This window comes from Haliotis rubra, unplaced genomic scaffold (genome assembly GCF_003918875.1).
Source record: "Haliotis rubra isolate DU_JTF1 unplaced genomic scaffold, ASM391887v1 Scf101, whole genome shotgun sequence".
Taxonomy (NCBI): Eukaryota; Metazoa; Mollusca; class Gastropoda; order Lepetellida; family Haliotidae; genus Haliotis; species Haliotis rubra.
Window position 1 is genome coordinate 1,742,391 of NW_025764904.1, and position 15,327 is coordinate 1,757,717.

At 38.5% G+C, this 15,327-nt stretch overlaps 1 protein-coding gene across 1 annotated transcript in view; it reads left to right on the forward strand.

Moving 5' to 3' along the window:
• Positions 1-15,327, forward strand: part of LOC124268695 (NADPH--cytochrome P450 reductase-like) — a 53,651-nt gene continuing 38,324 nt past the window's right edge. The window contains 1 exon segment of the mRNA XM_046703690.1: positions 1-150. The gene's annotated coding sequence lies outside the window, so the exon portion shown is untranslated.

Consider the following 15,327-nt stretch of genomic DNA (forward strand, 5'->3'; position numbering starts at 1 on the left):
CTGTCATGTGACGTCACAGGGTCATTTTAGCAGGTGCTCCAGTACGAGCAACTCGGTTAAAGTTTTCATCAGACATGCGTCATCGATGTATATAGACCACCCTGATCAAGACTTCAATCATCATTCATTCACTACGGTTTAATCAAGCAGGTATGTATGCATGTATGCAGTGTTGATTACGTTTTCGTTGCAATGGATCTCCAGTTTCGCCATCGCAAATTTCTGGTGACCTGGACTATTTTGTGCTTGTGTAATACTCTGTGAATCGTTTGCCTACGTGACTGACGGAGTAGTGGCTTCTCTGTATCACGTGTGACAATTTGTTTCTCTGTAATTGTAACAGTTTAACTTCTAAAATGACATGAAATAACGCTGGGGTGATCATTGTCGACATTCAGAACAGCTGATCAGCTCTGGGTACGCTTATCCTAATTGTTATGAAACTTGATCCAAATGACAACCGCAGCCGAATCTAGAAGCAGTTTTATGACTAGTAAATCCTACATTTAGTTAATTTATCAGTCAAATCAGAAGGTTTTGTAATTTCAACCACTACTAAAAGTCAGTAAGTTAAAAATAAAATTTATTGTCACATCATCAATATTTCAACGGTATCGTCACCCCCAACTAAAAGCTAGCATGATCACTTTTATAAAAACCATGACGAGTACAAGTAATTGCTTTACAGTTTACTGTTTGACATATTCTTGATCACCACTGGACAACAGGAACAGGTGACAAGAAGAACTGTTCCTAGCCGAGAGCCGCGATGCGGTCCTATACAGTCAAGACATGACCCTGCATCGCGGCCGAGAACACCACCTTCATAAATCTTATTCAGATTCTAGTGGCCGATTACCCCTCGTATTTTCTTGAGATTTTTAAAATATATTTCCTGTGGGTTTTGACTGAAAAGTCGATATCGATGTACTCCCAGATAATTTCCCTATATACATACACGTAACTGACATATTTTTGTGATCATACATTTAGATATTAATGGGCCTGAAACCCGTTGAGTTCTTGTTTCAACGATAGCGAGCTGACATGTTGTGTGCATGCACCAAATTTCTATAGTCCGTATCGGAGGACATTCTTCATTAGCGGTACGCAATACTCACTCTCGCCTCCTGTTTCGAGAACTCGTACTTTGGGTGAATCACACTTAATGTATATTGAATTTATCTGCTTTTATGTCATAATTTACAGATTTTCCTTGCAGAGAGGATTCCAGTCATATCTCTATAAAAAGATGTGTCCATGGGATCAAGCATATTTATTGATATACAAGAAAATACGAGGGGTAATCGGCCACTAGAATCTGAATAGGATTTATGAAGGTGGTGTTCTCGGCAGCGATGCAGGGTCGTGTCTTGACTGTATAGGACCGCATCGTGGCTCTCGGTTAAGTCCAACAATAGACATGATAGGTAAGTGTAAGTTCACAAATTCCCAAACATGCTTTACTACAGACGTCTGAGGTCACTGACCCATGACAATTGTTATACAGACTCCAGCAGCTTCACTGTGTATCTTAACTTGTCTTCTTTGGCCTGATTTTTCTGACACTCGTTTTCACAGGAAAAATATCATATATACTGGTTAATATATCAAATGCTCCTCAAACTTTGCATGTAGCACTAGCTCTGTCAGTGATAACAGACTACGCTTATCTGATGCTCAGGTTATATATAGGCTGTGTCACATTCAGCTGCTTCATGTTCGTATGTGTAAACTGGGACAATTGTAACATGATATGTTACCATGGTTACTTGGACGTTTCCAATCTCACATTCACATGCTTCATATTCTTAAGAACAACATGCGACAAAAGTGACATGCCATGTTACCATGGTTACTTAGATCTTTTCATTCTCATATTCACAAGCTTCAAGTTCATATATGTGAAAACCGGGATAATTATGACATGACCTGTTACCATGGCTACTTAGATCTTTTCATTCTCACATTCACATGTTTCATATGTTCTTATGTGAAAACTGGAACAATTGTAACATGATATGTTACCATGGTTACTATGATGTTTTCAATCTCACGTTCACATGCTTTAATTTAAGAACAAACTGGGATATTTGTGACGTGACATGTTTTCTTGGTTACTGTATATGATCTGTGCCACATTCACATGCTCCATATTCTAATGTGCAAATTGTCACATTTCCAGTATCTCTTGATATCTGGTTTGTTTACAAGCCACTGTTGATTGAAGTGATCCATTCCAAAAGTTTTCACTGCTAGTTTTCTCTTAATAACCCCCAAATCATACAAAGGATACTCAATACTGTAATGATCTGTATTTATAAACAAGTGATTTATCTAATATTCCAAATGAAGTGCCATTCGTAGTCAAACTGAATGACTCGTCTGTTTCTTCAAAGATTTGTGTCTAGGTTTATTTATCTAGGTACATTGCATTCAATACTGTTATCCAAATCAGAATTAGGTCATGTCAGAATATTCTCTATAGTGTAAGAAAAGTGAAGAACAAACAACTTTTTGATCCTCTTAACAGGTTCCATTATCAGTGAATGTCATCTTCGTCCGTCCGTCCCATTCCCTGAACCATAGACCTGTGATCAGGGTTAATTTGGTCTTCAGTAACCCATGCTTGTCGTAAGAGGCGACTACCATGATCGGGTGGTCAGACTCGCCGACTTGGTTGACACATGCCATCGGTTCCCATTTGCGTAGATTGATGCTCATGATGCTGATCACTGGATTTTCTGGCCCAGACTCAATTATTTTCATTTTTCCTTGAAATGTTTAAGAATGTTGCAGTTAATATGTATTTACAGTCATGCAATGGTACTATACAAGAAAGTTCTCGATATAGTGTATATAGACAATATAAAAGCCTACTAGAACCAGAAAAGTACCTCTATCTATTAACAAGTAAAAAACAACGAAATATAATGATAAGACTTAGGTGTGGAATTTTAAAATTAAAAGTTAAAAAGTGAAGGTGGTTGGAAATTGAATTAAGTCAGCGATTATGTCAATTGTGTAAATATGGAATTGAGGATGAGTATCATTTTATCCTTGTATGTAAACACTATAGGAATTTAAGCAACGTTATCTACCATATATGTACCACCACAATGTAAATATTCACAAATTTAGACAGCTAATGAATTCAAAGTGTAGTGATGTATTAATAATTTATGTCGATATGTTTGTCAAAGCTTAATCTTAAGAGAACAAAATGTTTGAAATCTGTAACATATATAAAACATCCTTGTATATTGTACATTGTATGTAATTAATGCTCGATGTAAACATACTATGGCCTTCATACAAATAAACAACTTGACTACTTACCGCCGCCATATAGCTGGAATATTCCTGAGTGCATCTTCATTAACCAACCTGAACCATAATGTTTGTCTTCCACCCAGGGGCGCCCGGGTAGCCTAGTAGTTAAAGCATTTGCTCGACATGCTGAAGACCTGGACAGGGGTGGAAATAACTTTATAATTGCTAGTGTACTCTGTACAGTAGCACATGTAAAATCACTTGCCCTGATCATTTTTCCACTATACCGTCCGTTTTCTTGTTGATTTTTTAAAAATAAACAACATTATTAACATTGGAAAGTCAACTGTACAGCGTGATATACAAATTTGCTTGCCCGACAGAAAAAAGCACTGGACTCGGACGTCGGGCAATGGGTTATTTCCACCTCTGCCTGGATTGATTCCCCTCATGGGTACAATGTGTGAAGCCCATTTTTAGTGTCCCCTGCTGTGATATTGCTGGAATATTGCTAAAAGCAGTGTAAAACCATACTTCCTCAATCCGAGTTTATCAGATTGATTATTGTGAATATTGTCCAACTTCAAGTCACAATATGTCAAGTGTAACCAGTGCTCGTCTGTAAATAGTTGGGGCTGGACCAGTCAATCCAATGACTTAAATCATGAGCATTACCAGACAATCCAGTGATTGACATCATGAACATTGACCAGAGCAATTTGGATAGATAACATGCTTCAACCAAGTCAGCAATCCTGACCACCCAATCCAAATAGTTAAGCATGGGTTGCTGAAGACCAATTCTAGCCAAGTCAATATCTACATGCAACAATAATACAGCTGAAATATTGTTTGCGGATTCCAAGCCCCAGCAGCCAGTGAGCCATGAGCTTGGTAATATTAACTCTTTGAAGTGTCTGAATATCACTTAAAAGTGATAAACTATACATGAAAGGGAGGATTTGTGGATGTCAGCTTCATTATAATAACCAAACTGTTTTGGAGTATGTCCTTACTCCTTCACCATAAAATGGTTGACAACCATAAACTCAATGACATGGTTGCGTCATAGTTTCCTGAGGTTCAGAATCATTGCCATCATGTTTGTCTGGTCCTGAGATTATTTACTGCTGTTGCTGATGTGGTTGTATAGTGAGTGAGTTTAGTTTTACGCCATACTCAGCAATATTCCAGCTATATGGTGGTGGTCTGTAAATAATCGCGTCTGGACCATAGAATCCAGTCATCAACAGCATGAGCATCAATCTACGCAACTGGGATACAATGACATGTGTCAACCAAGTCAGCGAGCCTGACCACCCGATCCCGTTAGTCACCTCTTGGGACCAGCATGCGTTACTGAAGATCAATTCTAACCCGGATCTTCATGGGTTGTGGTTATATAACTTGAATATTACTGAGTGTGACATACACGGAATGGTAGGTTGCTTTTGTGTGTTTAGTGTTCCCTTCAACTGAGAAATATAGGAGCAAAAAAGACTGATTGACTGAGTTTGGTTTTACGCCGCTTTCAGCATATTCCAGTAACATCACGGCGGGGGACACCATAAATGGGCTTCACACATTGTACCCATGTGGGGATTCGAACCCGGGTCTTCGGCGTGACGAGCCAACGCTTTAACCATTAGGCTACCCCACCGCCCCGGAGCACTAAGAAATTATCTGACCATTGAATCAATGCTAATCCTTGTTTTGTCTCTTGTAATGTCTAAATTAGACCATTGTAACAGTTTACTTGCCGGGGCTCCGCAAGTGCTAGTTTCAAAACTTCAACGCATCCAGAATAACTGTGCAAGAGTAGTTACTCTATGTCCAAAGTCTAGCCATATCACACCTGTGCTTCAGAACTTGCATTGGCTACCTGTCTGTCAGAGAATTGCTTTTAAAGTTCTGTGCAGCACCTAAAAGTGTATAACAGGTGCTGCTCCTGATTATCTCTGAGAACTACTCTAGCTGTACACACCAGCACTTTTTTGGTTGAGTTCTATAAAGGATTCGAACCCACACCCTCAGAGTCAGGCACCTAATCGCCAGCACACAAAGTCAGACGCCTAGACCGCTCAGCCACCGCGGCTTCCACAAAAAATGGAAGTCGGACAACTGGTAGTCTAGACTGCGGACCTTGTGTACCCCTCTGATAAGTGTTCATTGGCACGGCTCCCACGAGCGAAAGCTATGAAATAAACAATGCCATTTTAGAAAGTGGTCAAATGTAACGTATGTTATATTTGGGATTACACATAAATATTTATGTTCTGAAGACTGTGTAGTCCACATATAACTGTCTCCCTTGTCCACATTACAGTACATAGTAACTTCTGGACATTAAAGGAATGGTGTCACTACAAGACTGACTGACTGACTGAGTTTGGTTTAACGCCGCTTTTAGCAATATTCCAGCAACATCACGGCAGGGGACACCAGAAATGGGCTTCACACATTGTGGGGATTCGAACCCGGGTCTTTGGCGTGACGAACCAACGCTTTAACCATTAGGCTACCCCACCGCCCTGTCACTACAAGAGGGGTGGTTGGGTAGCCCAGTGGTTAAAGCATTCACTCGTCATGCCAAAGACCCGGGTTTGATTCCCCACGTGGGTAAAATGTGTGAAGCCCATTTCTGGTGTCCCCCACTGTGATATTGCTGGAGTATTGCTAAAAGTGGCGTAACACCATACTCACTCACTCATTCTAGTACAGAGTGTGATGTATGATACGTATCCCGATGATATGGGTGCAATACGGTTTGTATCCTGATACATTATTTTTTGTTCATAACTTCATATCATCTCCCTTTCTGCTGGTAAATCACAACCCTGAATCATCTGTTTTTAAGTCTCAGACAGCAAATATCTAATATTGAAGGCGGGGAACATATAGGCTTGGGGGCACTTAGACTGACGCCTAGTCTCTGAATACATATAATTTGATAGAAACAAACAATTCCTTTTAAATTGAAAAGGAGACCCAGTGAGATGGGAAATTCAGAACCTGAACCTGAGGAAATCTAGACTTGCTTTATTTAGGACTTTAGCATTGCAGATAGGGGTCGGCAGAAGGCAAAATAATGCGGTTCAGGGACTGTGAGACAGGCTAAGGGGCAGTGCAGATTCTGCTATTTAGATACAGCCATGCAGGAAGTAGTTGAGAATCTGAATCTGTATGTAATATTTTTTTATATTCTAAAAAATAACACTTGTCAACACGTTTTGGTTCTTCATTCAGAAGTTGACCATGGACAAGAAGTCACGTGAATAAATGACTATCGCCCTCAATGTAACAGGGACTTTACTTCCTCTATCATATACATCAGGTAGTAGGAGAGTCTCTGACATAAGAACGTACCACCCATGTTGGGCCTCAATCACTTCTACGGAATGAACGATGTGGTATGTTTCTAGTCAGTTTCTCATTGATCATTGTCGCTCTGACTATTTTATCTGCTCAACATAAATGTTTTAATCAGTTTGGTTCCGATGCCATTAACTCTGTGTAGCTTGTAGCTTCACAAAAGCAATTATTCCAGGAACTGTGTCAATTACTCAAAGCTCTATGCTGTTGTGGACAGATAAACGTGATATACAAATTGTCCATATATACAGATCACTCTCGGTTTTATTTTGACTTATTGAATGCCATCAGATAACACGAGATGTAGTAAAACGAATAAAGCATGAATGTTTTACTTAGTCCTCGGTATCCGTGTGCCAGTAATCAGCCTGTTGACACAGATTGATGGTGTGTGTTTTGTTTGATGCATAACCAGGTGATATTGCAATTTTGTGGACTGATTGTCTCTTGACAAACATACAATTAGCAAGCATACTGAGAAAAACAATTAGCAAAGATGACTTACAAATTTCAATGAACAATAATAGCTGGACAGAATACAATTAATGTAAACCTTCGTTCTCAGGACAAAAACGTCTGCTTGTTCCTAGAGTAAACAGTGTTCGCTTATTATAAAGGCAGCAGATCATTCGCCTATGCAGCTTCAACAGCCTGGAATGATCCTTCTCTCTCTCTGCAGGACACCAGTGACTTCTCTAGCTTCCGATCAAAACTGAAAACTCACCTCTTCCTGATGTCTTTCTAACTGTGTTGAACTCTTTGTATAGTGTAGTGCTTCGAGCATACTTCAGTATGGAAATATGCACGTTAGAAATGCCCTATTATTATTATTATCAGTTTAAACCAGAACAAACAGTCATTAGTTTTCTGGAGAGAACTGCAGCCATGGCAGATTGATTTGGCTGTTCATGTTACCGGTACTTGTTCGTGATGAGATTTGCAGGCCATGAGATCCTCTATCTCACAGTCCCTGAACCATATTATTTTCCCATGCCAGTAATGCAGACGTTCTGAATGAAGCAAATCTAAATTTTTGGTCCAGAATCTCCTGTTTCACTGTCGCTGCTTTTCAATTTTAATATTATTTGTTTCACTCAGATATAAATATTTTCAGAAACTAAGCATTAGTCCAGCTATGGGCCACTGGGCAAATCCATGACCAGTAACCATGGTCACAACTTGATTGAAAGACCAATGAAGAGGTGACTAATCCAGTGATCAACATTATGAGCATCGATCTACGTAATTGGGATACAATGACATGTATCAACAAAGTCGATACCACCCGATAGCGTTAGTCGCCTATTATGACAAGCATTGGTTTCTGAAGGCCAATTCTAATCCAGAAGTAGGGCTCCACTGTCGTGTACTTGTGATACCCTTGTTTCTTTTAGTTAAGTTGTGGAGTAGCGTGTAGTATTTCTTCAGTTACGTTCAGCCACAAATAACATTAAAGCATCAGGGTTTTACCCCAACTCACAAACTTTGGGGGACCCCAAATTATTAGTGTTAGGGGTCCTAGCAGGCAATATGGGAGTCCTATAAAGTAACAGTGCTAACAATGTAGAGAACTGTACATTTTGATAATTTCTTTAGAGCCTGCATGAATCATTAATCATGTGGACTGATGGGTGAAATGATGATGTAACAGCTTGGAAGGAAACAACCAAACACTTAGGACATCCTTTTTAAATAACTTGGATTACAGATTTTTTCAACTTAAAAGCAGAGTCGGAGGCGGGGAAAAAAAATTACTTCAGTTCGGGGGGAGGTGCTTCGACTTGACATATCAAAATATATTGTAGGCAGGGAAAAAAACACTAATAAGCAAAATGTTTCTGACATGTCAGGCCTCAAAATTGCGACTAATGACTCATTTATTAAATCTGTCACTTTTCACAATGACTGAAAATACTTATTACATTTCAAATGACCATATATTGTTGACAGAATTAGAATTATAAACTATTTTTCGCAAAGTTTTTTTTACATAAAAAAGATTATTGGGACACATCCTTCGGCAACAGGCTTTTGGAACATCAGACTACACGCTGAATATGTTAATGCTAAAATATTCGCATGAAGCATTATTGTCACAGGTCATAGCCAAGGGGGAAAATTGCAAACAAATATGCCGTTGTTTATTTCATTTTTTCTCCCAAGTAGTCTTTGCAGAATAATAAGCAAATATTTGCCAAGTCGACGAAAAGAAAATGGAATTTCCAATATATTTTTTTCTAAGTTTCAGAAATTTAGGGTCGGCGGGTCCGTAATCCAAGTTATTAAAAAAGGGTGGCCTTAGCAAAGTCATAGATGTGTTGTGGGCGCAGTCCATTCTCTACATTTGTGCGTACTTGACACACATTTGCGCACATCCTTCCTGTGAAGCATCCCTCCTTCCTTGTCTGCCTTGTGATCTGTAGAATGGTTTGGCTCTGACTTGCTATATCAGCATGATGAACAAGATGAACAAGTGCTATGACAGTGATGAAGTTGTGTAAAGCATCATGGTATGTATGCCAGTTTGTTGGTATTTATATCGTGTATGCATGACATAACTTTACATGTCCAGGATACGATAAATCTCAGTTCTACATTCTAAACCCTGTGAAGATCTTGGTTAGAATAGGTGATATTTTATTTCCGAGGGGCGATAACTCTCCTTCAAATGATGTAAATGACGAACCAACTGCTCACTTCCTGTCTGATTCCTGACTCAATGTGCACTGCGACAACTTTCGAATGTAAAGACCTTTTATACTTTCATTGACAAACGGTTGTTTACAACGAAATACCTTTAACTGACACATATTTTACTGTGATTGTTAATTTAGAGCAGCATAATCTCCAAGTGCAATACGAATTGACATGATGGGATATAATGGAAAAAACCGCTATGAAAGCTTGTTATATTGTCACTGTGTCTCCAACGTCGGAACACGCGGCAGTGTAAGCCTCGGGTGATATAGCATCAATAAAATAATGAAAACTCACTGGATACATCAGCCCTTGTTATTTCCAGCGACATTTCCTCAACTATTGCTATTGCTGTCTTCAAATCTGACAAATAGTTCTCATCCTACCACTGTCTAACTGACCGCAATGTAATACAATCGGAGTAACATCTACATCTGCAGCCAACGGACATCCTCTTACAGGCGTTTATCGCCATTTATGATTATTATACATCTGTGACTTTATTGATAATACAATTTCAGGGATCAAAATAGTGATGAATTTGCCTGCCATGGCACATGAAATATTCATATTTCACAGATGAAATATTTTCTATGTGCCCTGTTGGCACCACTAAAATTAGAAAAATAATACACACCATGATTCATTTAATGGAAAATTTGACCAACTTAAATTATTTAAAAGTTATTTTTACACCTCATCACACTGCTTATCTGTTGCACTCTTAATCTTACAGCTTAACACGTCCGTGGCCACTTTTAATGCCAGTGAGCATAACCGGAAATGGATGAAAACCTAGTTTGTGGGTTAATTTGTTGGGGTCTGGGACAAATGAAGCGAAACTGTTCTTGCAGTCATGACAGTGTTCAGGCCCTGATTTCTCGAAACAAACTTAAGTTTTTACTCAAATTTCAAACTGAGTTTGACAATTTGAAACAGCTGAATTTTAAACTCAACTGCATTTTTTAAATTTTAGCTTCAGATAATAATTGTGGTCTTCAAAATCAATTACATCTTTTAGCATTGTATTCAGAAAAGTGGGGTTTAAACGTTAACCTTGATAAATCTAATATTGTTGTATTCAGGAGGGGGAGGTAGACTTAAAAGTACTGATGCATGGTACTTTCAAGGTAATAACTTAAAGATAGTCAATAGCTATAAGTATCTCAGTTTTCTATTGACGTGAAATGTTAGCCTGGGCATTTCGTTATCCGATCTCTCCTTGCGTGGTAAAACAACATTAATGGAATTAAATGGCAACCTTAGAAAAATCGGTTCGTTATCACCGGATATGTTTTTCAAAATATTTGATAGTCAAATACAATCTATCCTATTATATGCTTCAGAAATGTGGGGATATATAAAATATGAATGCATTGAGAAAATACATCTTTTGGCTTGCAAATTATACCTAAATGTTGGACCTCAGACACCTAACGCTATTGTGTATGGTGAATGTGTCTGTTTCCCTATTTTTTGTAAATGCAGCTGTTCGTTGTCTTAACTACTGGATGAAAATAATAACAATGCACAAAGATCCCATACCAAAGAAAGCTTATGAAATGTTACTTAATCTCGATAACCTTGGCTATGACATGGGCTTCAAAAATTCGCTATTTGCTCTTTTCTTATGGATTTGGATTTGTTTGGTTATCACAAACTGTTCGAAATCGTGTAAGTTTTATCGGAATCTTCAAAACGCGTTTAGTGGATGTTTTTAAACAAAACTGGAGATCCGATCTTGACAATAGCACACGTTATGTTTTGTATAGAGAATTCAAAAGTATATTAAACCCTGAAAAATATCTTTTTGAAATTGCAGATTATAAATTACGTAAATATTGAGTTAGATTTAGAGCAGGATTACTAAGGTTAAAATTTAATGAAGGACGATGGTGTAAAATTTAACGCAAATTTGAGAACGTGTCCTATCTTAGTGTTATGGAGGTGTAGAAGACGAATACCATTTTACTTTCACTTGTCCTAGATATGATGACTTACATAGTAAATATTTACCAAGTGATTTCAAAACGAATATGCATAACTTTAAGAAACTACTTATGATAAATAACGTACATAGTTTGAAAATGCTCAGCCTATATATAATGCATTCTTTAATGAACGAAGATGTAAGCTATTACAAGAATGATAATATTAAATACCATATTATACTTTTGTATTATCATATCATATCTTTATCTACTTTATCCATATTAACCTGTATTGTATGTTCAGATTACCTGTATACATGTATGCAGATGAGCGTGTATACATATATGCAAATCGTATTATAATGTATGAAACTGTATGTATATGGGTTCGATGGCCTTTGTACAGAAATAAAGTGTTGATTGATTGAAATAAAAGAGCCCAAACATCTTAAGTAATCTATCCACGAAACTCAAATTGTCTACTATGTTTGAGTTTATTATCGATTTTAGTTCATTCTGGGAAATGCATTTTCTCAAATTTGAGTAAAAACTCTAAAAAACTCTGACTTAAGTTTGTTTCGAGAAATCGGGGCCAGGATATCTAGCACTCAAGTTAACAGGTTAGACTAATGCTTAGTTACTGAATATATATAATTTTGATGGTAACAAAGAATCCCATTTACATTGAAAAGCTGCACCAGTAAGATGGGAGAATCAGAACCTGAGGAAATCTAGACTTTTTTCATGAAGGCTTTAACATTGCAGAAAGGGCTGAGTAGAAGGGGAAATAATGTGATTTAGGGACTGTGACTGTGAGACAGATGAGTTTACAGGTTTGCATGATATTTACTGACTTATTGCATAGATCGATGCTCATGCTTTTGATAACTGGATTGTCTGGTCCAGGCTCGGTTCTTTACAGACTGCCGCCAAATAGCTGGTATGTTCCTGAGTACGTCGTTGGAACCCGGATCTACAAGGGTAACAAATATGATGATACTTGGTACCAGTGAAAATAGCAATGAACAACTTGTCTTAAACATAACAGTACAGAAAAAAACATATGAATACAACAGGATGAATGTTTGTGCAGGTTCTTCACTTGAAACATGATGAATAATCATGTGGTCCTGTGCATAGTTCTCATTTCGCAAATCAGTTGAAGTAAGCAACGTTGGTGCGAAGAGTCCTTGGATGGGTGACTGTGTTCGGCAGCTTGTCTCCTGAGAGTTTCTAGGACTTCTGTCCTGCCCCACAACAAAGCACATATGATACATGTGGTCTCACCTTAGGCAAGTGAGTTTGTTCAAACATGCCTCTGTTCACCAGCAGAAAATGGGTACCCCGGTGGGATAAGTCATGTGACTATAACCTGCTAGCGCCTCGGCAGCCTGGGTTATCCGGGGTTATAATGAACGGTCTGTTTGTATGCACTTCGAGGCATGAACTTGGTGTACAGAAGTACACATTAGAAAAAAAATAAATAATCCTATAAATGTTGGGGGTTCTTGACTTAAAGACATCATCTGTTTCTAAAAGTATACTGTTTAGTTGTGAAGTCAAAAACTGTAACAACACCATGGGACACTGTTGGCTGTAGTCATAACCGCTGTGTCCAACAGTGTCTAGACTCTCCATCACGTGACTGACACAGGCCTTCCTTGTCCCTTGTTTAGGGTACTGCCAAGGCAGGTATACTGCTGTTTCCTTTGTGCAAGGTGTACAATAGCATCGTGTACAACAATTCTCTGAGCACACAGTGGGTGACCATGGTCCATTATCACGTCTTATGACCAGTAGTGGATGCTGGGAATCTATACAATGACAAGGAGTGCTTGACAGAGTTGGACATGTCTGCCTATATATTTACATGTGTCCAACAGCCCAGTTGATGACAATTAGCAATAGGTAAGTCAGACTGAGAAGAGTGGGATAACTTTTATAGACATAAATAGTTTTCTACAGGAGGGTCCACTGGATACTGTTTGTTTCGCAAGTTGTTTTAGAATGTATCAAATGAGCAAAAGCAAGTTGTTGAAAGGTATTTGGAAACTGGACGAACATGAATATGTGACCATTGTATAAAATATAGCCCATCCCTCCGTCCTATTTTTGTGAGTGACGGTCTATTAAATAAGTAAGGCGAAATATTTGAAAAAAATACACTTAACTTGGTTTGAACTTGTCATCAAAACAACATTTGTTGATTTTTTTATTGTTTTAGTTTTGGGGACTGTCTGTGTTTGAGGACTGGTCACTTTTATGGACAACCAGTCCTTGAACAGGCCACATTTCAAAACTATTTTATACACCGATGTGACATGTTTTATGGTTAGCATTTATTCTTTATCACAAAGTTTCAGAGCTAAGTCTTGCTCCTTCATTCACCTGAAGACTAAAAACTTATCCAACAAACATGTCATGTATTCGAGCGAAAGCAAATTTATTGCATCCTGAAAAGGTGAGTTGATGATTAAGCATATTCAGTGAGATCAAAGACCATTTATTGTACACTGTGCAACTGTAACATTTTAGCACCGATGTAGATGAGTTCTGCTGAATCACAAACAGCTCGTCAACGGAATCATGAAAGTTGTCTGTGAAGAGGGAAATGTATGCATAATATATGGAGCATGTCTTTTTTGAGAATATGAGGGAGGTGGGGTAGCCTAGTGGATAAAGCATTCGCTCGTCCCGCTGAAGATTCGGTTCAATTCCCAACATGGGTACAATGTGTGAAGCCCATTTCGGGTATCCCCCGCCGTGATATTGATGAAATACTGGTAGAAGCGATGTAAAACCATACTCACTCACTCAGAGAAAATGCGTATTCCTTCATCAGATAAAGTCAGAGCCTTTGATAACCACTAGTGTACACAATGTGATAGTCTGTCATTTAGACCTCGAAACAAATATATCAAAGAAAGCACTTGCAAGTCAAGAATATATGGCAAGTCTAGATTAAAACAGTCTCTGAAAATGAAGAAAGTTGGTAGGCCCCTTTTCGTAATATGTTCTGATTATTATTTATGAACCATATTTTCTGTAAAATATGTTTATTTCAGAAACTAGATGTTAGTCTGATCTTGTAATAACTATTGAACAAATGATGTAGTTTATGTAAATATTCTAAAACAATAACAGCTGACAGGCATTATTAAAAATGTTGTGTCTCATAAATGCAGGTACAATGTCGTCTTAAACATACTTATTTCTGTAACTTGTACACGGACTGGGTTGATAAACAAGTCTTCGGACTTACATATTCAAGCTATATGGCAGTCTATAAATAGTTGAGTCTGGACCAGACAATCCAGTGATTAACAGCATGAACATCAGTCTACACAACTGGGATACGGTGACATGTCAACCAAGTCAGCGAGCCTGACCACCTGATCCCGTTAGTCGCCTCTTACAACAAGCATGGGTTGCTGAAGTCCCACCCTAGATCTTCACGGGTCCATACCTGTCAACTCTCATGCATTTGGCGTTAGTCTCACGCTTTATTGACAAATGTCACGCTCTCACGCCTCCAAATAATAATCTCACGCATATCTGGTAGCCAAAAATAATTTCATAATTAATACGCATTTTCGTTCGTTTTTTGCGTAAAGTTGAACATTGAAAGAACGCCTGAATGAACGAAGTACTAAAACGATGTTTATGCGAATGATTCGGCTTATTATTATTTATTAGCATGCATCTTTGAGTGTCAAAATAATGCCACCAGAAGGCTCCAAATGCTCCTGAAAATCACTAAACTTCATTTTCGGGACCCCCCACCAGGGCGTCGCCCTCGACATGATCCTGGCTGGACCCCGGCTTATTTTTTGCAGTCTCACTCCAAACCATCTTTAGCGGTTGACAGCTCTGCGGGTCGGGTATGAGGAATGAAGGTGTACAATGTTTCCGTAGTGCTGCCAAGCAAATTTATAAAGACAGCAGCTGACCAATCCAGTTTAAGGACAGCTAGGTGACATTAGGATGTACCAGTTTCTGAATGAGAGGCGATTAGCTATTTTTCTGCGGGAGAGGCACACAGACGAAAGGTCAA